General features: G+C 44.3%; 1 protein-coding gene across 3 annotated transcripts in view; it reads left to right on the top strand.

The window, feature by feature from the left end:
• PHF21A (PHD finger protein 21A) overlaps positions 1-25,213 on the top strand; it is a 263,268-nt gene that overhangs the window by 54,137 nt on the left and 183,918 nt on the right. For all 3 annotated transcript variants that reach the window (XM_067557629.1, XM_067557628.1, XM_067557631.1), the window contains one exon: positions 623-665. The gene's annotated coding sequence lies outside the window, so the exon portion shown is untranslated. The remainder of the gene's footprint in view (positions 1-622; positions 666-25,213) is intronic.

Below are 25,213 nucleotides of genomic sequence, written 5' to 3'. Positions count from 1 at the left end.
CATTGGTGGGGAGCAGGCGGGAGGCGTTCTTGGAGGGGTTGCACCACCTGCTTCTGACCAGGTGCCCATCTTGACCCGGAAGTCATAACCTGGGGTGGGACCGGATGTCAGGTGACCAGTTGGGCAGGATTTCCGGTGACAGGGGCGGTGCTTAAGAGTCAGGAGGCGGAGCCTAAGGGTCAAGGGGTGGAGCCTCCCGGGAGTGGAAGTTAGGTAACTAGATGGGGTGGGACTTCCAGTAACAGGTGGGCGAGAATAACATTTGATTGATGGTAAGCCCCTTTTACTACTATAGTCAATTGTTTTTTCCTTTAGTTAAAGTGCTCTTTTTTTAAAAAATTTCCATGCCAATATTGGTAAAGGAAGACCCTCATTTCACTTCTTGCACTTTAATTTTACAATAAGAGGGAAAGAATAGAATTATAAGCACCTGATGTTCTTCCCTTGCTATATCAAACTGTTTAGGTTTTTTTTTCCTTCTCAGGTGGATTTCATGTGTGTCTACCACATCTTTTAAAAAAGAAATCATTTGTGGATTTACTAACCCCCAAATTTCTTTTTATTCCAAACCCAAATGAAATGTTATCTGATGATTCTCTTTTTTTGTTTTGTTTTGTTGTAGAGGGGGCTAGAGAGCTGAAGGGGAAAATTGTTTTCCAGAACTGGTAAGTACTTTGTGCTAGACAAGTATAGCTTCCCTGATGCTAGATAAATAATAACCCGGAAAGTACAATATACTTTTATTAAGAGCTAGCATCCGTAAATGAAACAAGAAATGTTGATGTTTGACTGAAACCAAAATCCTATCGAGTTTTGCATACAGGAACAATGTTAAAAAACTGACTAAAACTTAAATGTTGCTAACTAAGGCTCCAATCCTGCAAGTGAAATCCTTGTGTGTGCAAGGATCACTGTGCAGTTTGAAGGACTGGGGCCTAAAGTTCCAGTAATTTTAGAGATCCAGTAAGCTTGATTTTAGATTACATTTTAACAGATTAACATTTAGATTAACATTTAACATTACTGTTTAAAATGACTCTGTCAGGATCCTGGGTGAGGTAAGAGGGACTAGTGGCAGGAACTTGGGATCTCAGAACTGAATCCAAGGTCAGAGCCAGTATCAGGGTAAAGAGTCAAACTGAGGTGAAGAGTGAAGCTGAGGGTCAAGCCAGAGTCAGGAGCTAAGCCAAGGGTCAGAGCCAGAGATGGTCAGGAATTGGGCTGAGGGTTAGTTCCAGTTATCGGGGTCTGTTTTAGGGTTCCAGGGGTTGATCAGGAGTCAGAATCTAAGTGAGAGCCAAGATCAGTCCCAGAAATTGAGGAACAGAGACGCAGGGAAGTCATGACAGCTAGGTAGGGATCCATGTCATTGCCTGGACACTCCTGGATTTGGTTTCCTGGACATGGTTTTATATAGGGTCAAAGGCCCAATCAGAGATCATTTAAGACCACTGTCAGTCAGATTGCACACCACTGGAAGTTCCTCCTCAAGCAATCTCAGCAGATTGTGGGTCTAAGGGAGGGGCCAGGTTCTTCTGAGTGATAGTTCCTTTTGTATTCCACACATCGGTACACATATGCGCATGCATGTGCACCATGCGTTGAAATCTGGAAATTCTTCAAAGTAGTGTCCATTGGCCCTCACATGCACAGTAGATCCCTTGTGCTTCTGAGCACGAGTATAAGGGGTAGTCTGGTTTGATGCCTCTCCTGTACCTTCTTATTGCATCTGTGGCCTGACTTGGAATTGTGTCCTCCTTCATTTGGTTCCATAACCTATAAAGAAAACATTTATAAATAGTTATATTCTTAGATTTGTAGGTGGTAGTTAAAGTTTATAATATAGTATAGAGCAGGGGTGTCAAACTCGCTGATGGTGATGGGCCAAATTCACAGGAACTGCACTTCACAGGGGCCATGCAATACCCTCTGCCGAAAAATTCAGGTCATCTTCCCCTTTTCGGCGGTGCGGCATCAGCCCTTTTTGGCAGCGGGATTTCACGGGGGACCCTGTTGCCGGACTGACTGCATTGCCGCTTTAAGGGATTTCTAGGAGCAATACCTTCCGCCGAAAAATTCAGGGCGTCTTCTGCTTTTCGGCAGCTGGGTTCTGCAGAGGAAGGTATTGCCGCTTTAAGGCTCTCTTAAAGTGGCAATGCCCTCCGCCGACAAATCTCTTAAAGTGGCAATGCCATATGCAGAGAAATGTCGGCAGCAGCACGACTCACTTAAACTGGCCGAACGCGGGCCGGATTAAAAAGATTCGGCCCGTGGGCCGTATGTTTGACACTCCTGGTATAGAGTGTTTCTTTCTCTGGTTAGGAACCTCTCCCCAGCTCTGGGACTATGCCCAGAGTCCCAGGGTTCAACAATTGAGTCTCCTGCCTTTGATCCTTCTCCATCAGTGACAAACATCAGCACTGCCTGTACAGTCTGGATGAGGCACATTATTTCTGTGAAGTGCAGTATCTGTTGCTCCTTCCCATCCAGAACTTAAGAATCCTGGGAGCTTCACATATGGAAGCACTTGATGGAGAAAGCTATGATGCCCTTCGTCAATCTGGGACAAGGAGACCCTCCTCCATGTCAGCCTTAACTGACCAGTAGTGCCCCTCCAAGCACATTCCTTGGAGCAATGGCCTAAACATATAAGCCCAAGGACTCTTCTTCCAGGACTCCCCATGAGAGTAGAAGGCACTCTCATGGGCACAAGGATAGATCCCCATTGAGAAATGGCCATGAGAAATGTGCTTTTCCCTGAGCCTGTCCAGGTCAGGTGAGAGTTGCATATGGAACCTAAGGAACTGGCTCCAATGACGACCCACAGATTGAAAGGCAAGATACATAGACCTGCCAATTCCGTCAGTCACCTTGGTACCAAAGTGTAAGGATAGATGTTCACCCATTCCAAATATGAATGCTGGTCCAGACCATTGTCTCTACCACCTCATCTATCTCAAGACTGTTTGGTTGCTGCAGCTGCACTGGACCTGCCAGACTTAACTGTGGGAACTCGATGAGACACCAGGATGTACTAAGACTTGTAAAACGCCAGGGGATGTATTCCACCTTTATGTACAATCTTCACTACTTTCTGACCTTACTCCGGAGGAGGAGTCAACATCATGATCCCAGGAAATATCTCATCACCAGCCATCTGCCAGGAGTGCTGTGGTACCGATGGTGCTGCTGATTTGAGCAGTTCTCAGACTGATGAATCAGCGGACATGGCTGCACAGGTATCTCCATGGATGCTGTTGAGCTCCGATAGACAGTTGAGAAGTTACGCTCAGCAATCCGCTGCTGAGTACAACTCCTAAACCCTGACCCCTTCTCCCCAGGGACCACTGGTGTGAATTTCTTTGGGGTCCCTGCAACTGATGATTATTCTTTGAGTGCTCCACTGTAGGTGCAGCAGCGCCTTTGTGTCTGGAGTTAGAGATCTTCAATTACAGTGCCCGTCAGACCACACATGCACATCTCCCCTCCCTCACATAGTGCGTGGGAAGTATATGTAGCACTGTGTGATCTGACCACTCTGTTTCTTCTCTACTGCCTGTGATCTGGAATTTAACCCTTAGCAGAGTGTGGTTTTTTTTTTTGTCTTCTCAAATAGTTCTGTAGTAAATGCTCCTTTAGTTAGTCATTTTTGTTTTTTCCCCTCTTTCTTCCTTCAAAAAAAAAATTATCATTAGTATTAATTATTTCCTACTACTTAATTTTACTTTCTACGATAGTACATATTCAGAATAGTGTAGGTTTCTGTTTTCCCTCTTCCCTCTCTTTCTGGTCAGGAAGCTATTACCTCACCCTTATACCTAGTTCTCCTGATTTAAGAGAAGTGTCTCCTGTGGGGCTGCCTTCCCAATAACAGACGGCCACACACAACGCATTCGTTGTTTGGGAGAGGAACACATTCCTCAGATGTGCTCCCACTGACTTGATTTGAAACCTAGAGTAAGGAAGGATAGGGACATCAGACTTAAATTGCTTCTGATGGAGAAGTCCCTTCGTCAAGCCTCTGAGCCCAGCTCACACTCCTTCCTGGAGAGGTTCTCACGATCGTCAAGATCAACTACCGATCCTCACTTTCCATACCCAAATAAGAGAAAAACATCCTTTCACTGGGCTGAGGGTAAGAAGAGAAGGGCTCCCTCTCCAACCCCTGAGGCACAAACCCCGAGAATGGTGTCCCTCGCTAGATCTGAGGTGTCAATGGCATCTGACAAGGGATAGGGTGCTGTAAAGAAACTGAATTCCTCAGTCTATAATACAAGGTTGAAAGACCATCCTAAGGCACATCATCGGCTATCGGCACCACCTTCTATTTGCAATTACCAAAGCGAGCCCTCGACCTCATTCGTGGCTCAGAGACCCTTTGTGGCTCCGAAATAGCAGATGGCACCAGTTAAGACATTAGTACTAACAAAGACCTCGGCACTGACCTCCACTGCTGTTATGCCATCAGCTCCGAAAAAATCTCTGGCGCTGCCTGCTGGCCGTGCTGAAAAACACACCACGGCACCATGTACAACAGTGACACCATTGATGTTCAGATACTCTTAGGTCTGATATGTATCTGATACTCTGGAGTCTCCGTTCCTTAAACAAGACTTACCTCAAGTCTCACAGTCACCTGAGTCAAGCCGTGCCTCACTGTCCCCGTTGGGATTGGCTTCCCCCTTCCCGAGTGATGCAGAGGAAAAGGAGTACGCTGAATCATTGCCCCATCAACATTGGGGAAAATAGTGCTGGCCTTGCAAGCTTACCCTTCAACACCTCAGGGTACCCAATCCTGGAAAGGTCTTCCCTGGATGCAACCACACATTCCTCTTCCACCTAACTGGCCATATTGGGACCGTTAGGCCATGTATAGGGCTCAGTTTGGTGACCCACAGGCATGGCAGATACAACATCCTCTGTCTGTTCCATCCTCAACAATCTCACAACCTCCAGATGTACAGCCTTCACAAGCACAAGAGGAAGAACCAGTGCAGCAGCATGAAGAGGAACATGAGGACAATCAAGAGGAAGAGGCACCACTGGCCCTGTCCTCCTCATCAGCCTCACCTGGTGAGGCCATCATGCCACTGCCTTCTACTGTGGCCAATGATTTTAGACATTTTCAGGGCTTTTTCCGCAGAGTGGCAGGTGCTCGGCACATCCAAAGAACAGCAATATCAGCTGATTGACATTCTCCATACCTCCTTGGCAGCAAAAATCGCACTACTTGTCAATAGTGCACTATTGGAACCGGCCAATCTTTTATGGCAGACCCCATCCTCTATCCTGCCTACATGTAAATGTGGGATAGAAAATACTATGTACTAGCAAAGAACACCGAGGTCTTATTTTCAGTCCCTGCTCTGAACTCCCTTGTTGTTAATGTGGTACAAGAAAAGAATTGTCAATACCGATCCCAATCTGCCCATCCTGACCACAATTGGAAACAACTAGTTTTATTTGGGAGAAAATATTACTCCTCCACCATCCTCTAATTTAGAATTTCAAACTACGAGGCCCTCATCGCAAAATACAATTATATTAACTACTCCAAATTGGAGAAATTACATCAAGACCTCCCAGAGTCAAAAAAGGAACAGTTCTTACCCCTAATAGCGGAAGGCCATCTCATAGCTCGCACAGCTCTTAAAGCCTCTGTGGACTCAGCTGACACGCCAGCCTGATCTATTGCAACCATGATAGTAATGTGGCAAGCCTCCTGGTTACATCTCTCAGGATTCCCCAAGGAGGTACAAACAAAGGATGAAGACATACTGTCTTGGAGCGTACTGATAGTGCACTACACTTGCTAAATGATTCCCGAGCTACACTCAGATCTCTGAGTATATACACTCAACCCAAAGAGGAGATCAGGGAAATACCAACTTTCCCCAAGATCCTGGCTTCAGCATTATTATCTGCAGTGGCTGTTTGACAACCAATGCCACCATCAGTGCCCTCTCAATAATCACAATAATTGCAGACAGCCCGTTGCACAAGGGGCAATGTCTCGTGCACCTTCCAACAAACAACAATTCTGAAGGTGTAGTTGAGTGCCCGAGAACACCCCCTTTGTTCCACCTGTCCCCACCATCTGACACTGCAAACAGACCACCAGTTCGGCAACTGATTAGCTCCATTCCTACTATCTTGGATGCTTATCACTTCAGAGAAATGGGTCCTAGAAATAATCAAGGAAGGGTATTCCATCTCCTTCTTAACTATGCCGTCCCGCCACTTCCCCCTCCCTGTCCTCCTTCAGGGACCCCTCTCATGAGCCCATCGTCAGGGAGGAAGTAAACCATCTTCTGCAACTGGGAGTCATAGAGCCGGTCCCTGTACAACAGAGGACAAGGATTCTACTCCCACTACTTCTTGATTCAGAAGAAATCCAGTGGTTGGCATTCCATTCTGGACCTTCACAACCTAAATAAGTTTGTCATACTGCAATGATCAAGATGGTCACCCTCTCCATGATCATACCAGCACTTGAACAGGGGGACTGGTTTTCAGCCCTCAACCTACAGGATGCGTTCTTTCATTTCACCATACATCCCACTCACAGAGGCTTCCTACAATTCACAGTGGACGCAGTCACTTCCAGTACATAGTACTGCCTTTTGGCCAATCGACAATGCCACAATTTTTTCCAAATACTTACAGTTGGCTGCGGTCCACTTAAGAAAGAGAGGAATCGCAATCTTCCCATACTTAGAAAATTGCGTCCTCAAAGCTCCAGCCGAGGCCAAGTGCTCCAAGCAGTTCACACAATGATGAATGTTTTCAAAAGCTTAGGTCTCCTGATCAACCCCGAGATTGGTGTAAACATTGAAATTAATTGGCGCCATTAATCGATACCATACAAACGAGCATTTCTGCCACCTCACAGGTTCACAGCCATAACAGACTTGATCTCAAATGCACGAGTGTGCCTCCGGATTACAGCACACACATGCCTCCAGTTCTTGTGACTCATGGCAGCAGCTACATTTGTTGTCAGACATATAAGGTTACGTATCAGATGTCTCCAGAACTGGCTGCATACTCTGTACCTTCCTCACAAACACAGCATGCAGAAACTATTATCCATGGCAGACACGTCAAGGACTGCTCTGGTGGTAACATCCCAGCAACATTTGTGCCAGAGTCCCCTTTCTCCAACCCTCACCTACCAGGATTTTAACCACCGATGCCTCCTGCATTGGCTAGGGAGCACATTTGCTCAAACACAAGATTCAGGGCAGATGGACACCCACCAAATCCACTCTTCACATCAACTTTTAGAACTAAGAGTGGTTTGAAATGCCTGTCAACATTTCTTGCCACCCCTCAAACATCAGACGATATGAGTGATGATAGACAATCTTGTACTGCATGTACTATATCAACAGGCAGGGATGTGTGAGATCCCATTTTCTATGTTCGGAAGCAGTCAAGTTGTGGAACTTCTGTATCCAAAATAACATCTCTGTTCGGATACATAGCTTCTCGGGCATCAGAACATCATGGCAGGCACACTGAGCAGGACCTTTTCTCACAAACACAAATGGGAACTAAACATTATAGCACTCAGCTCCATTGACAGAATATGGGTTGATCTTACCATAGACCTGTTTGCCACCCAACAGAACACCTGTTGCCCCCAGTTGTGCTCAAGAGCAAGTCTGGGACGAGGATCAATGGGGGGGATGCTTTTCTCATGACTTGGTATGGACCACTACTGTATGCATTCTCCCCTTTTCCTCTCATGTTCTGAGTCTTATGCAAAATGTAGGATAGCCCCAACATGACCTTGAAAAGTATGGTACATCTGCATGCTTCGTATGACTCTATGCTGGCCTGTTAACCTACCTTCGGTATCATGGCTCCTTTCACAGGCCACTGGGTGTGTTCGTCATCCCAACCCACAAATACTCCATGTGAAAGTGTGGCTCCTTCTTGTTACAATGGTCCAGAAGTAGCCTGCTCTGACACAGTAAAACGCATCTTATTACATAGCAGACGTGACACCACTAGACGCATGTAGACACATAAATGGAATAGATTCCAACATTGGTGTGCCCATAGGCGTATCAAGGCAGCTAATGCCTCATTACCACTCATTCTGGACTACCTCCTCCAACTCAAACAGGGTGGACTAGCCAACAGCTTGGTTAGAGTACACCTGGCTGCTCTCTCTACTTTTTGCCATCCTATTGAAGGATACTCTGTATTCACACGCCCCCTCGTTAAGCATTTCATAAAGGGCATTCAAAATCTATACCCACAGATACAAGCCTCCACCCCTACCTGGGACCCAAACCTCGTCTTACGATCTTTCATGACATCCCTGTTTGAAGCAATGGCAACATGCTCACATTTACATCTAACTATGAACACTGCCTTTCTCGTTGCCATCACCTCTGCCTGACTGGTGGGATAAATCTTAGCCCTCATGGCACACCAGCCATACACTGGGTTTCATAAGGACAAAGTGACACTTCATCCACATCCCAAATTTCTTCCCAAAGTCATAACATCTTTTCATTTGAACCAACCTATACACCTCCCTATCTTTTTTCCCAAACCACATAATAACCAATGTGACACAGCTCTCTATATACTGGACGTAAGGCATGCATTATCATTCTACTTGGATTGAACTGGACCATTCAGAAAATCACCATGTCTGTTCATATCTACCACCAAGAGGTCCGAGGATGATGCTATATCGAAACAATGCCTCTCTAAATGGATTTCAAAATGCATACCTCTCATATGAATTCTGTAATGAACAGGCTTCTACCTCAATAAGAACACACACCACATGAGCACTGTCAACCTCCATTTCATTTCTTAATAACATTCCAATTATTGACATATGCAAGGCGGCGACCACATGAGTGTCCTTTAGATGCATTCTCCCAATACTATGCTGTTATACAGGATTCTTCTGCAGACACTATCCTTGGACATAGTCTTGGCTATACAAGCCACTCCGAAGCCCCAGTCTTCCAGCCAGGAGCATTGCTTTGTAGTCACTTACAGTGGAGCACCCATGGGGACATCACTCGAAGAAGAAGAGAAGGTTATTCACCTTGTGCAGTAACTGAGGTTCTTTGTGATGTGTGTCCCCATGGATACTCCATTATCTACCCTCCTTCCCTCTGCTTCGGAGTGTAACATATGGGCTCTGCACCAGAGAAGAAACTGAGGGTGATCAGATTGCACACTATTGTATATACTTCCTGTGCACTGCATAAGGCAAGGGAGGTGCACATATGTGGTCTGATGGGCACTTCTGTTCAAGATCTCCAACTCCAGACGCAAAGGCGCTGCTGCACCTCTAGTGGAGCACACTTGGGGTGGGGGGAGACACCTTGAAGAACCTCAGTTACTGCACAAGATGCGTAACCTTCTCATCCCTCTTTCTGGCTTTATTGGGAAGTCTGTGGGATCCTTATGATGGGTGTCTGGGCCCCTCTCAAGAGTTGTACCACTCCTCTCCCTCTCACCTGTCAGTGTATGAGGAGAAGGTGGTGAAACTAGATCCACAAGTACTGGTGGGTGTCTCTTCATCATCCCCAGACCAGGTGGTCACTCCTTCTCTGTCAGACCTCCAGTACCAGACGGTGTTACAAAGAGTTCCCATTGACCTTCAGATCCTATTAGAGGAGGTACAGGACCCTCAACACCGGCTCCTGAATGTATTGCAGTCTCAGGGGTCGAGTAAGGTGACCCTGCCCATCAATGAAGCCATACTGAAACCGACTGGAGTGGCATGGCACACTCCAGCATCCTCTGCCGTACACCGAAAAGAGCGTAGAGGCAATACTTTGTTCCTGCTAAAGGAGCTGACTTATTGTTTTCCAATCCTGCCCCCAGCTTGCAGGTGGTTCAGATGGCTGCTGTAAGGGTTAGGTCGCACTATGAAAGGGCCAACCTGGCAGATAAAGAGACAAGCTCCCGGGGAGGAAGGTCTTCTCTGCAGGCTTGCAATTTCATATTGCTAACTATCAAGCATTGTTGATGAAATACAATTTTAGTACCTATTCCAAGCTTGTGGACTTCACAGACAAGCTTCCCACAGCTTTTCCCCAATTTCAGCCCCTCTTAAATGAGGGGAAGCTAGTGGCAAAAGTAGCCCTCCAGGCTGCAGTGTGCCTTGTCAGACGTGTCTTCCAGAAGTGTGGCCACTGGTCTGGTCATGAGGAGGGATTCCTGGCTGCAATTGTCAGGGTTGTCAATTATCAGCATGCAGGACCATCTCTCTTTTGATGAGTCACATCTCTTCAATGAGAAAACAGACAAGTCCGTGCACTCACTAAAAGACTTGAGATTGCCTCTGCATTCCCTTGGGATTTATACATTGGCCCCCAGGAGGAAACACAAGAGGCAATCTTATAGACCAAGGCCATCTCCTGTTCATGCACCTTAGTACCAGTGGAGACTTTGTGCAAATGCCAAAAGATTTGGAGGCCTCGCTTCTCAGCCCCCTCTACTGTCACAGCCACTCTTCTCTGTCAACCAACAACCACTTTGACTTACTGGTCGAGACCTGTGTACCACCACTAGTGCCAACCATCCTGTCCTCTGTCATCTTTGGGGGCTGTCTTACACTCTTCGCTCACACCTGGAATAAGATCACTACAGATAGCTGAGTTCTGGAGATTATCCACCAGAATACTCTAGAGAATTTCTCTCCTTCCCACCTCAGAAATCCATTTCCTGGTCCTCCGTTGGGGACCTCTCTCATGAGGTAATCTTCAACAGGAAGCAGAGTCCCTTTTACATTGAGGGGCAGTATAGTGCATCCTGCCTCTATCCATATTTCCTAATGCCTGAAAAAGACGGAAGACCCATCCTGGACCTTCGGCAACTCAACCTCTTTATTTGAAAGCTGAAGTTCCGGACGATTATGCTGGCATCTATAATCCCCTCTCTTTAGGAAAGGATGTTGTTTGTGGCTATCCACATGAAGGATGCAGATTTTCTTGTGGACATTCACCCATCACACAGGAAGTTCCTTTGTTTCGTGGTATGGCTCCAAGACCTATTTACAAAGGTTTTCTCTTTGGTAGCAGCTCAGATGAAATGCTAGGGCTATACAGTGTTCCCATACCTGGATGATTGGCTTCAGATAGGCTGATCTTGTTAGGAGGTGAGGTTGGTGACAAGATTTCTGATAGAACTTTTAACAGCCCTAATCTGTTTTGTTACCCACAAGGTCATAGAGGCAAGGTTGGGTTCAGTTTCTGCAAGAATGTTCTTCCCCTCAGAAAGGTTTCATGCAATGGGCAACCTGATTTCACACATCACCCACAGACCACAAACCACAGTGCATAAATGCTTTTCACAGTTAGGCCTCATGCACCTATGTGACTCCTTTTGCCAGACTCCATTTGTAGTGCTTGCAGACTTGGCTCCACTCGATTTATCGACTAAGCAAAGACCAAATCAACTCCAGAGTGGTTGCGCCTGCCAGAGTTGTCACCTCCTTAACTTGGTGGTTGAACCTGGAAGAAGTCATGGGGGAGTTCCTTTTAGCCCTCCCACTCCCAGGAGCACCATTGTGACAGACACCTCCGTTCTGGGATGGGGTGCTCACCTGGAGAACCACACTGCTCAGGCCACCTAGACCCCATGAGAGGCCAGGCTGCACATAAACTTATTGGAACTGAGAGAAGTCTGTCCCGTGTGCAAAGCCTTCCTTCTGCTTATATGCTTTTTCCATATACAGATAATGTTGGACAATATTACCACACTGGTCTATCTAAACTAACAGGGAGCAGTGAGATCTTGCCAGGAAGTGGTCAGACTTTGGAACTGAAGCATCAGAAACCACGTCATGATACAGGCAGCACATATTCCTGGTATTCACAATACCCTGGCAGACAAATGGAGCAGAAGCTTCTCAATAGATCACAAGTGGGAGGTTCATGACATGGTCCTAAGCACAATATTTACATAGTGGGGTACTCCGCTTTATGTCCCAAATGAACAGAAAGCTCCCCCTATATTGCACCAGGGAAGTCATGGGTTGTGACTCCCATGGTGACTTGTGCCATGGCCTACTTATTCATGAAGGTGGCCTTTGTAGTAGCGATCACCTCAGGGAGCTCAGTGCCATCATGGAGGATCCTCTTTATACGGTGTTGCACAAAGAAAAGGCTTCTCTTCAACTAGGCCCCAAGTTTCTCTCCAAGATTATTTCTAAGTTCCATATCAATCAAATGACAAACTTAATTGTATTTTTCCTGAAACCGCATGCTTCCTCTGAAGACAAAAGACTATATTCCCATAACATTCAGCATGGGCTGGCATTCTACGTGTGAAGAGCCAGGCTTGTTAGGAAATCACTGAGACTCTTTATCGCCATAGCAGAGAGATCATGTGGGCAAGCCATATCCTCCCGGAGGATTTCTGAGTGGGTCTTCGGATGCATCCGAGTGCTACAGGATAGCAGACATTTCTCCATCTGGGAGTGTCACAGCTCATTCCACATAAGCACAACCTCCCTCCATGACATTCCTATCAGATGTTCTGCTGCAGGAAATCTGCAAAGTGGCCACCTGGAGTTTGATCCACATGTTTGTAACACACTACACTCTGGTCATGCGTCGGCTCTGGATGCAGTGGTGGAATTGGCAGAATTGCAAGGATTTTTGCTACCTGCTTCCTTGCACCTGCCTCCAGGCTGGACACTGTTTGCCAATCACCCATGTGTGGAATACACATAAGGACCATCACTTGAAGAAGTACTTACTCTAAGTGGAAATTCTTTAAGATGTCTGGTTTCTATCTGTATTCCACTACCCACTCTCCATTTCGTTTGCTTTGGATCTTGTTGGATTTGCGGTAAAAAGAGGAACTGGAGAGGTGTTGATCCGACCTGCTGCCTCTTATTTCCTTGATCAGGGGCATGAGGAGAGTCTACTGTGCATGTGCGTACCATTGGACGCTGCTTTGAAGAATTTCTGGACTTAAGTGTATGGCGCTTATGTGTATCTACTTGTGGAATATAGATAGGGACCACACATCTAAAGGAACCTCCAGTTACAGTAAGTAACCTCCACTTATAGCTGCTGTTGGGTGGCAGTGTGTGGATGTTGGTTGCCTGGGAGCCCTGCAGACGTGTTCAAGTCCCATGATCCTTACGCTATGTAGCATGAAGATTAAGAATTGAAATGAACAAAAGTAATGAAACATAAAAAGTAAGGGTTTCTTCACCAAAGCTATCCCTGTCCCCTTGCATATAGCTTTTGTATTCCTACTTAATATGCTGTTAAATATTTGTCTTTGATATATACTACATTGGCGAAATAGTTGGGTTAATGTTGCACTGAGATCTTTAATTTTGAACCTGTCTAACTTTTTTGTATTTTTGTTAATGAAAAATGGGTACTAGTGCTTATATGTAACTGCTGTGACACAGTATAATAAGTATGTCATTCAATATAGCTATTAATATTCATATTTTATATATAAATATATGCACTAACTTAATTGAACCACATTGGGCTATTTGTCTGATCGTAGCAAGGTCTTGAAGTAACTAAATATCAGTGAAAGATTATTCTTATTTCTGAAGAATCTATTCCAGCAAGAAATTGTACTGGGGACTACTGCCTCCAAAAGCAGAAACGTATCAAGCTAATGGCAAATCTGCTTCTTTTGTCAGTAGTATTTCTATTTGAGGCTTGGAAGGAACAGTCTGATGTACAAAAGATATATATTCCACAGTCTTCTTTTTTGCATTGGTGATCACCAGTTGAAGTACAGAGTAAAAGTACATCTCTCCTTTCCTTTTTAAAAACTAGATGAGATGAAACACATTCAGGCCAACACAATCCTGCTCTTTCAGGTGTCCATCTACTGCCTATCTAATTGCACTATAATTTAAGGTTTGATCCATGTCATTAAAGTCAAGAAAAAAACACCATATACGTCAGTGGGAGCAGGATTGGGCCCTTATAAATCCAAAAAAGCATTTATACATCTGCAGTGTCACTTTCAAAGTTTTTAATATCAGATTCATTATTAAATCTCTGAACCTGTACAGATGACATAAAATGCTAATGAGTTATCTTGTAGAAAAAAGGTGATGAACCTGCATCCTTTTATTTCATTTAAGTTCAGGTCCATTAAAGATTATAGTAGACTTGCAAAACGTGCTTGAAAATTTACCAGCCCAGACACAATCTACTCATTTTTGCCTTTTTATCAAAGTTAATGAAAATACTTGTGACGTTTAACTCACCTGTTCCAATAGGTCTAAAAGATTCTAGGTGATCCTTGCTCTCCCCTCTCTAGGATTGGTAGCACCTAATAGGAATGATCTCATTCATAATAAGAGTGCAATGCTCCAAAAATTAAGTTGCATGTTTAAAGTTCTGACCTTGACTGTTTGATAGTAAGTTACTTTTGCCTACAGCTGGGAAACTGTCTGTTCTTTGACTGCTGATTCTTGTGGGTATTCACTGTGGTTGTATGCATGCTTCGTATGCCTGGGACCAGAAATTCTTCAATAGCTGTGACCACTCATATGCAGCTGTGCCACTTTGTGCTGCCCTCTGTGGGCATAAGGGCTGGAGTGGACCGACTGGCCCCCCATTTCTTTTTCTATCGCTTGTGGTTGGGAATGGAACCTCCTGCGTGTCTGTGTCTTTTCTTTGATGTTTGTCTTTGTTGAGTCTGTAAATACTATAAAAAGTATTCTTAGTTAGTTAGCTTAGTTTAGTGCAAGTTTGTTGGGGATGGGAGGGGTCTTCCCTTACTAGTTCTCCTTTTTTCTCTAGTGCATCAATTTATGCCCAAGATGCCAACGTTTGCCTGGGATGCCCCTGGTTTTTCCTAGTGAGTGTCTTCATGATATTTGTTTGTATTACCCTCAGGGAATCGCATATCTCCCTCAAAGTACAGTATCTGTTATGCCTTTCTTCCGTGTATCAGACAAACCTGTGATTTCAGGCTCAACAATCACCTTGTGTAGCTTTCAATGAGGCCCTGTTAGGATTTGGGACCCTCCCACTCCAATTCCACTCATCCGGAACCACCAGCCAGTACATTGCTGGTGTCCAATGCTGGCAGTTTGGAGTCTTTCCCCAAACACAAGAACTCCATGAAGAAGACACATGAGACAGACAAAGGCAAACTTTCCCTCAAAAAGAGGGACAAATCCCTGCATAGGTCCTCCAGAAAGATGCCTACTTCACCCCTTTCCCTGGCGCCGCCAGAGATCTGCATCCCGGAATGAAGCTTGTACATCAAAGAAGACATTGATGATACCGGGAGCTCACAGTACCCAAACCTGCACATGAACAGACTATCAACAACCCTGTGCCTCATATGGATAGGAGGGACTATTCTCCCCTTCTCCAGCAGTACACCCATGCACAGATCTTTTGTCTATAACACAGCATTGAGGGCCCTGACAAAGCCCAGGACCCTGGACAGCTCACCTCAGGCAGGTCCTTGATATGCTCTCCTGGAAGACTTGGCTATCTATGAAGACCTAGAGTTCTCAATTTTCATGGAGCCAAACTGTTTTGGGAGAGCCCCGTTCTATCAACCTAGCATTTGCTGGAACTAAAGCTTAGCCAGGAATTGGACGCTCAGCCTCAGTCTCTTTCCCATTCATTGCTCCTGCTTCTGATCTGATGGAACCAAATCCCATGGTATCCCGGCTCCAACGACGAAACACGCGTCTTTATTGGAGAAATGTGATCCAATACCGATGGTCCCTCCAGCTAGCCGATGGAAACTAACAGTCCAGGCAGGGCTTCCAGATCCACTCTATCTCCGTGCCTTTGTCAACAGCAATTCTGGCCCAGGGACCAATGGTCCACTATGGGGGCTACCTCTGTTCCCCTATAATCTATTGTATTGACCAAATTGGAGTCCCTGGAATCCATACTTCAAGGCATCTGAATACAAGGATCCTACACATAGGAATGATCACCACCAAGCAAAGCACAGTCATGGGAGCAGTTGATGGGGTGCCAACAGTACTTGAGGTACTCTCCAGATCCTCTCCAGATGAGGCAGTATCACCAGCCTCTCCCTCGTCTCCAGACAATTTTAAGCAGTACCAGGACTTTCTCAGAAGGATTGCAAACACTCTCCAAAGTCCTCTGGAACAGGTCCAGGATTCAGCTCACAAGCTTCTAGACATACTTCATGCTATGGCTTCATCTAAAGTAGCACTCCCAATTAAAGAGGCCATCATGGAAACTGATGAGTAGTCTGGCATACACCTGTGTCCTGTGCCCTGCCCAAAAAGTGGGTTGAGAAACATTGATTAAATTAGCTAGAGACATAAAGGGTAACAAGAAAACATTCTGCAAATACATTAGAAGCAAGAGGAAGACCAAGGACAGAGTAGGCTCATTATTCAATGAGGGAGGGGAAGACAATAACGGAAAATGTGGAAATGGCAGAAGTGCCAAGTGATTCTTTTGTTTCTGTTTTCATCAAAAAGGTTAGTAGTGATAGGACGTCTAACACAGTTAATGCTAGTGAAAATGAGAGAGGCTCTGAGGCTAAAATAGGGAAAGAACAAGTTAAAAATTATTTAGACAAGTTAAATATCTTTGAGTTGGCAGGGCCTGATGAAATACATCCTAGAATACCCAAGGAGCTGACTGAGGAGATAGCTGAGCCATTAGTGATTATCTTCAAAAACTCATGGAAGACGGGAGAGAGTCCAGAGGACTGGAAGAGGGCAAATATAGTGCTAATCTATAAAAAGGGAAATAAGGACAACCTGGGGAATTATAGACCAGTCAGCATAACCTCAGTGCCCAGAAAGTTAATGGAGCAAATTGTCGCGTGATCTGTTTGCAAACACTTAGAAGAAAAGTTGATAAATAACAGTCAACATGGATTTGCCAACAACAAATCGTGTCAAACCAACCTAATAGCTATCTTTAATGGATAACAAACCTTGTGGATGGGAGGAAGTAGTAGATGTGGTATATATTGACTTTAGTAAGGCTTTTGATACTATCTCGCATGACCTTCTCATAAACAAAGCAGGGAAGTACAGCCTAGATGGAGCTACTATAAGGTGGGTGCATAACTGTTTGGAAAACCATTCCCAGAGAGTAGCTATCAGTGGTTCACAGTCAAGCTGGAAGGGCATATCAAGATCCTATGGGGATCGGTTCTGGGTTCTGTTCTGTTCAATATCTTCATACGTGATTTTGATAATGGCATAGAAAGTACACTTAAAAACTTTGCAGATGATACCAAGATGGCAGATGTGCAAGTGCTTTGGGGAGGATAGGATTAAAATTCAAAATGATCTGGACAAACTGGAGAAATGGCCTACAGTAAATAGGATGAAATTCAATAAGGACTAATGCAAGTACTCCGCTTAAGAAGGAACAATCAATGGCACACATACAAATTGAGAAATGACTGCCTAGGAAAGAGTACTGCGAAAAGAGATCTGGGGGTTATAGTGGGTCACAAGCTAAGTATGAGTCAACAGTGTAACACTGTTTTACAAAAAGCAAGTATCATTCTGTGATGCATCAGCAGAATTGTTTTAAGTAAGTCCCAAGAAGTAATCCTTGCACTCTGCTCCATGCTGATAAAGTCTCAGCTGGAGTATTGTGTCCAATTCTGAGTGCCACATTTCAGCAAAGATGTGAACAAATTGGAGAAAGTCCAGATGGGAGCAACAAAAATGATTAAAGGTCTAGAAAAAAGGACCTAAGAGGAAAAATTGAAAAAATTGGGTTTGTTTAGTCTGGAGAAAAGAAGACTGTGGTGGGATATAACAGTTATCAAGTACATAAAAGATGGTTACAAGGAGGAGAGTGAAAAATTGTTCTTAACCTTAGTATGACAAAAAGCAATGGACTTAAATTGCACCAAGGGAGGTTTAGGTTGAATATTAGGAAAAAATTCCTAATTGTCAGGGGAAAGCACTGGAATAAATTGCCTAGAGGGGATGTGGAATCTCTGTCATTGGAGGATTTTAAGAACAGGTTAGACAAACACCTCTAAGGAATGGTCTAGTTATCTATTTGGTCTAGTCCTGCCTTGAGTGCAGGGGCTGGACTAGATAACCTACTGACATCCCTTCCAGTCCTACACGTCTATGATTACTTTATTACCTCTTTGTCCACCGTTTCCATCCTTTTTCCAACAGAGGACATGTGAACTTCCCAAGAAGTGGCAGAAGACCCACTGGGTTAGAAGTTGGCACCACCGTTCTTTACTTCTCAATCTCAGCCACCTTTCAGGAGGGCATTTTGTGATGCCTGAGGATCCACAGCCAGTTTCTGTAATGCCTGCTACCATCCCTTTTGGTGTCTGGCTGGCCCATTTTTCCCCCTGATGTGGCTGTGGCACACCATCACAATGTACTAATGAGTTCTGGATATTGTATCAAAAGGCTGTTTTAGATTTTCTCCTGTCTCCTTCCCCACACCCCCAAAACAACAAACCTCCTTCTCCCTGTCCCTTTTCAGGGACCCCCCCCACCTCTTATTAGAAGATTCTCAAACAAGAGGTGTACTCCCTTCTTCAACTGGGGTCAATAGAGCCCCTCCTACTCTTTCATGTAGGGAAGGGCTTTTATTCAAGGTACTTCCTCACTCCCAAAAAGAATAGGTTGAAGGACCCATTCTGGACCTCAGACAGTTGAATGTCTTTATATGATTCTCAATGTTCAGAATGACACCTTGGCCTCTATAATACCCTCCCTTACCTCAGGTGACTGGTTTATGACCACTGATTTGAAGGATGCATATTTGCATTTGGACATTTATCCTGCTCACAAAAGGTTCCTGCACTTCACAAAGCATAGGAGCTCCCTTTTGGCCTCTCCACAGCCTCAAGGATATTTATGAAAGTCCTTGTGGTAGTGGCCGCATATCTCAGCAGTCAGAGGAAACTGGTATTTCCTAACATGGACGATAGGCTGCTTGTTTCAGACATGCCAGGAGGGTACAAGCAACAACCACTACTGTACTTCCAGACTTCAAGTCAATTTAGACTAGTCCATATTAATGCCCTCACAAATCATACAGGTGTCTTTTCCATGGGTTGTGCTGACATCACTCAGCTGGTGGAAAAACAAAGACCTGGAATGTGTGAGGTTCCATTTTGTACCAGCACCACCTCAAAGACACTTAACTCGGCTGCCTCCCTACTGAGATGGGGCGTATCTCAAAGACCAGACAGTCCAAGGCTCCTGGTCCCTTCAGGAATCCAGGTGCACGTCAACTTACTCAAGCTTTGAGCAGTTCTCAAAGAATGCAGGACATTCCTGCCCATCATTTGATCTATACACGATCAGGTCAGGTCAGACAGTATGACTACCGTCTACTATATAAACAAGCTGGGAGGAGAAAGATTCCCTCCACCACCACTTTGCAGAAAAGGGATCCTCTTCTAGAACCTGTTGCATTGGATTACCTTCTCAGCCATTCACATCCTGGGGGAATTCACTGGCTGACAGTCTCAGCAAGTATTTCCACACGGACCATGAGTGGGAACTTCACCCATCAGTAGCATAGCATGTCTTTTGGCAATGGAGAATCCTGATTTGGGAACTCTTTACAACCAAGCACAACAAAACGCACCTGGCTTACTGTTCCCAGCCAGCCCAAAGCCTCAACTCTGAAGTAGATATCTCCTTGGTACAGTGATCAGAACCTCTGTGTGTCCTCCCTCCAGTCTCACTGCTTTCTCGGATACTCAGGGAGATCAAACTCAACAAAATGACAGTGATCTTTATAGCACTCTGGTAAACAAAGCAATTCTAGTTCACCATATCACAACTAGTCTCTTCTCCAGGCATCCAGCTTCAGCTATTCCAGGAACTACTGTCCCATAACAAGGGTAGGGTGAACCACCCCAATCTAGCTGTCAAGCTGTCCTGCAGTGGCTCAAGAGCATGAGTACCAGTCTCAGGGTAGACTGTTGAGAACCAGGACACAACCTCCAAATTGGTCGTGAGGTCTGTACTTGGATTACACTCACTAATTATCCAATATAAACTCCTCAGGCACTAGATGAGCCTTAACATGGAGTCACAGATGGTTTCCCTGGGAACTCCTATCTGTCTTTCCACACAGGTAAGCCTATCTTTGTGATTTAGATGATCCCTTACAAGGATCATGGCAATATTCAGGTTACTTCTGGTCCCAAAGGATGAGATGCTTACCACAAGTCAATTGCACTAGATCTCACCCTAAAGACAACATTTGTAGCCAATCCTATAATAAACTATATAAAGATTTATTATATAGGAAAAGGAAATGAGTTATTTACAAAGTTAAAGCAGGTAAACATATATATATATATATAAAATGAGTTACAACCTTAAGTTTCAGAAGGTAATAGAAGCTTCTATAATAAGCAAGCTATATGTGTCCTTTAGGGCTAACCCAATCTAAGATGCAGGGGATCTCTTATGCCTAGAAACCTTGCTTCCAGAGTCCAAGGTACAGTTCCACTTTGTTAGGGGTTTTATTCCTTTCCTCATTTCTGCTTTGAGCTTCAAATTCAGCTGATGGGATGAATTCACTTGCAAGATGCCTCTTCATGGGGGCGGTACGAAGAGCACAAAACCAGTCTTTTGTCCTTTTTAATGTTCCACTCTAGTCTCTCTGGTGTCAATGGGCCTTCCTTGTCAGGCAAGGCATAACACATTCTGTTGGAGACTAGCATTTCATGCTTTTTCATGTCTCTCTTGTTTGGTAGTTTACACAGTTACAAAATCTTACAGGGCAGATGCTCAAGTATTACTTTAAATATGAGATACAGATGTTATAAGTGAGATTAATGCATGCAGCAACTCACAAGCATTCAGTAAACACATTCTTAGAATTCTAATACCTATTTTAATAATACTAACACACAGGTGAGCCAGTCTGATTTCATTGATGTATTTGTCAGTATTCAATCGAAGCATGGGGACCTTGGCATGAGCTGGCACCTGGTCTGCCAGCATCATATCAGTGTCCCTGCATGTGACAGTATGGCTTTTGGATAGACAATTAGCATAGAGTGAGCTTGCTCTAAGGGAGTTCAAGCCATCCTTCAAAACAGTAAGAGACCCGCTAAGTGAAAATGCTATTCCGATAACGGGAAATGATTCTTCCTTCAGTGCCAGCAGCATCACCTATTTGTGGAGGCATCATGTATTCTTCTCATACTGGAATATCTTCTGTTTTAAGATATCCAGCTTGTCAATTAGCTCCCTACTGGTATATTTGGCAGCAGTTAGCACTTTCCAATCCCCAGTAGAAGGCTGTTCTGTTTTTACTCATTCCATTTCTGTAAAGTTCCTGAACAGCATCATAAGGACGTTTCCTCCAGTTTTGAAACTGGTCCCTTCCTGGGACCTAAATCTTGCCTTGTCTGCCTCACAAGATCACCTTTTGAGGCTTCAGTCTCTTGTTCCCTTCTGCACTTGTCCTGCAAAGTCTCTTTTTGACTGCTAGCATTTCTGCTTGAAGGTTAGCATAACTTGGAGTCCTTATTGCAGACTCACCTCATGCTATTTTTAACACAGAGAGAGTTTCTTTGCACCTGTATCGTAAGTTTTTACCCAAGATGCCTTCTGAGTTTTACCTTAACCAAGCTGTACACCTGCCAGTGATTTATCCTAAATTTCACCAAAGCATGGAGGAAGCAAGATTCCATTTCCTAAATGTGTGCAGGACTCTTGCCTTTATCTGCACAGAACAATACCTGTTCAGAAGTCTCCAAGGTCGTTTGGTGCTATTGCCGTAAGAATAAAAGGGAAAGCTATCTCTTTCAGACTCTCTAAGCGGATATCCTCTTGCATCTCTCTCTGCTGTGACATTATTAAAACCCCTCCTCCTCAGATTGTCTGGGTCCATTCTACAAGATCTAAAGAGATGTTGGTAGCTTCCTCACAGGGAATTGCTTGTCTTGGAGATTTTTGAAGACACTGCCTCGGGCTCTGTGCACACTTTCACCAGACGTTATGCACTGATCCAAACTTCAGCTGCAGATGTGCCTACTTTTCACTCAGTGATTCTCCACTCTTGTATAACATACTTCCTCTTACCCTTCTCAGTGAGCACTGCTTGGGAGTCACCCACAGTGAATACCCATAGGGATAGCACTTGGAAAATAGCCTTTCTTTCTTATAGTAATATGAGTTCTTTGACTGGGGTTGCGTGGTCCCTATGGATATTCATGATCTGCCCTCCTCCCCTGTGCTCGGGTTAACCTTTATTCATAGTAGAATCAAACTGGGGGGCAGTTGGTCCAAACCACCCTTTATGCCCTTGGATGGAAGCATGAGGAGGTGCATGGCGCAGGTGCAGACTAACGGACACTGATATTGAAGATTTTTTGGTCCTGAGAACACACAGCGCAGGTGCACTGCATAGTGAATACCCCTAGAGACCAGATATCTTGAAGAACTCCAGTTATTATAAGATAAATAACCTTCCTTTTGGGTTCCTTTTCACTACTTGTGTCAAAAGTCTGCACTTTTCCCCTGGAACAGTAATAGGAAATTTGGGGGCCTCAAATCCCTGTAGATTTTGGGGAGGGATAATTCAAGAGCATACAGGATGTTCCTCTGGGAGGCCCTATGTCTCTGCCCTGGCTCCTAGCAGCCCTCTGTTGCCCGATGACAGCATGATTCTTGTATTAGTCCTGATTTGAGAAAATCTTTGGCTGTTCCTCTGGATCTGTTTTTTGAACGTGGTCAGCGTTCGTTTGTGAGGATTCCTCCTGAGCCAGTGAAGTTAGGGGTAATTGATGCTCTTTTTGGGGGGCCTTACTGCACTGCTTAGACCCATCTGCTTTTTGTTCTCTGCTCACAGAGGCAGATAGGAAGATATGATTCTCAACAGCACCCCACCAGTTCTGAAATGTGGCTGAGTGCAATAGTGGGGGAAGGGGAAACATGACATTTTGTTTGAAGTACAACAGCCTGATAAATGCTGTTGGCTAAACTTAAACAAAACTCTTGTTTTCCCTTCAGACTATTTGGGATTCAGCAGCTCTTCAGAACTGGCTAGACTATTAGGCAAATCGATTCAACTCTGTCTCAGATTTCCTATCTGTAAAATGGGGATAATGCTTGTAAAGCACTTTGAGATCTACTGATGAAATGCTATATAAGAAGTAAGTACTATTTTTATTAGTAATAATGCATAATACTTACACTGTATAGCATTTTATATGTAATTTTAACTGCACTTTAAAAACGCAGAATTCGGAACTGCTTCAGGGATCCTAATTCCATTTTTTTGAGAAAAAAATAGTGCTGCTATCTGATTAAATACAGCAGCTAGGCTGGAAGGATGGTTAAGAGGAAAAAAGTGGCAGTTTTAAACTGCTTCCTGTGGACATGGCTGACCTTTTCAGAGCTGGTTTGTGCTCTTAGCCACTTCTGGGTTGTTCCCCGTCCCCTTCTCTTTATAAAATAAACTGTTTAACACTCTCAGTTTAGCTCTGTCATTGAAAATGAATTGAAAGGACTGTTGGGCTAAAATCAGTTCTTTTGAAAGAGTAACTGGGGTTGTGGGATGAGGGGAAGAGGAGAAAGGTCACGAGTTTAGTGAACTTAAGAGGATGAAAGGTTAGAGAAAGGTGTTCATTTTCCTTGCTATTTTCTCTTGCCTTCTCTAGCTTGAGTTCTGTGAGGTGAATGTTGGGCCCACCCAGAGCTATTTTTATATGGAGTCTGTTCCAGAGACCACTGAAATTTAATGAACTGCCTAAAATCCCTCCAAAATTATTGGTGTTCGTGTATTTATTTTGAAAAAAATAAAACGGAAAATAGAAAAAAACCCAAAATCCTAGACTGTGCGTTAGTGAGCAACTGATGCAGTTCTTGACTGGCTTTGTCTTTGACCTCATGCCTGCCACAGTGTACCTGTTATGTGCACCAATTGCCAGTAATGCACACCCACTTAATGGTTATTTCAGAAGGAAAATAGTGGACTACATATGCTTGAATCTGAACCTTTGGATTTAGCATGGCCCAGGCTTTTTAGCCTGCACATATGCAAGTTACTGCATATACTAACGCATATTTTAACCTTTATAAAAATTTTGAAAAAATATTTGATTGGTTATTAAGGGTTTTTGCAGAATAACTGAACTTTGCTTTTCATGCCCCACTAACATATTTGACAAATGAATTTGAACTGTCAGCCCCTCATTAATGGTAGTTATGTCTTTATATTTTCAGTGCTCTGTTATTTTTGACATTCAATTTAAAACACGTGTGTAAAACCTGATTTTACTTATTCTGCAGAGTATTGTGTTTGACAGCATGGTTTCTTAATTTTTCCTCTTTTTTCACCTTTTTTGTTTTAAACTATTGTAAATTTGCAATGTTTAATACTCTGTTAGGTTCACATAATTATGGTATGTGCTAGCTACCATAACAGATAAGCACTAGATTTAAAGGCCTCAACATTCTCAGTATTAGCTCCTTTTTCATTTGTAAAAAAAATTCCTTTTGGACAGAAGGTTGGCAGTCTAAAAAGTGGAGCTATTTTTCTTGGTTTAAAAAAACAACAAACAATTCTTCTTCGAGTGGTAGTCCCTGTATGTATTCCAGATGTGGGTGTGCACGTGCCAGAGCTGGAAGATTTTTGTAGCAGTGTCCATTGACCCACACAGTGCATCGTGCATCGGATTGTGTCTCAGGCGAGGTTATATTAGGCCATGTGGGTCGATGCCTCTTCAGTTTCCTCTTACTGCTGCATGGTCGGAGTCGGAAACCCTGTTTCTTTGTGATTGTAGTTTAACTGTGAGAGCATTTTCGTCCATTTGTTTTTTCGTCTTTAGTTAGCTGTAAGTTGTTAGCGTAGTTGGTTAGTCTTTGTTGGCCTGTCAGAGTCCAGCCCTTCACTCCCCCGGGGACTATGCCCTGCATCCTGGACTTCAAAAACTTTGCTTCGTGCTCTTGCTTGTTCTCAGTGAGTGACAGACACCAACATTATCTTTAGTGTCTCAGGGAGACTCATCTTGCCTTATAGAGGAGGCTCATGCACAGTCCAACCCAGAACTGTCAGTGGTGTGAATGCTGCCCCTGGTTTGTCCCATGCCCCACTCTGATAGCACTGACAGTCCAGGACAAGCCCAGGCAGGAGAGCCAAAAACACTCTCATGGGCATCAGAGCAAGTTCCCGTCATGGATTGCCTCTAAGTGTAGCATTTCCTCCCCGAGCCAAGTCAGATCAGGCAAAAAGTCATGCGCTGACCCCTTCAC

The sequence above is a fragment of the Emydura macquarii genome, unplaced genomic scaffold, assembly GCF_026122565.2.
Source record: "Emydura macquarii macquarii isolate MOO-44397 ecotype Brisbane River unplaced genomic scaffold, CSIRO-AGI_Emac_v2 contig_1876, whole genome shotgun sequence".
NCBI lineage: Eukaryota > Metazoa > Chordata > Testudines > Chelidae > Emydura > Emydura macquarii.
Note: the sequence above shows the minus strand (reverse complement) of the source record. Positions and strands in the feature narration are given on the sequence as shown.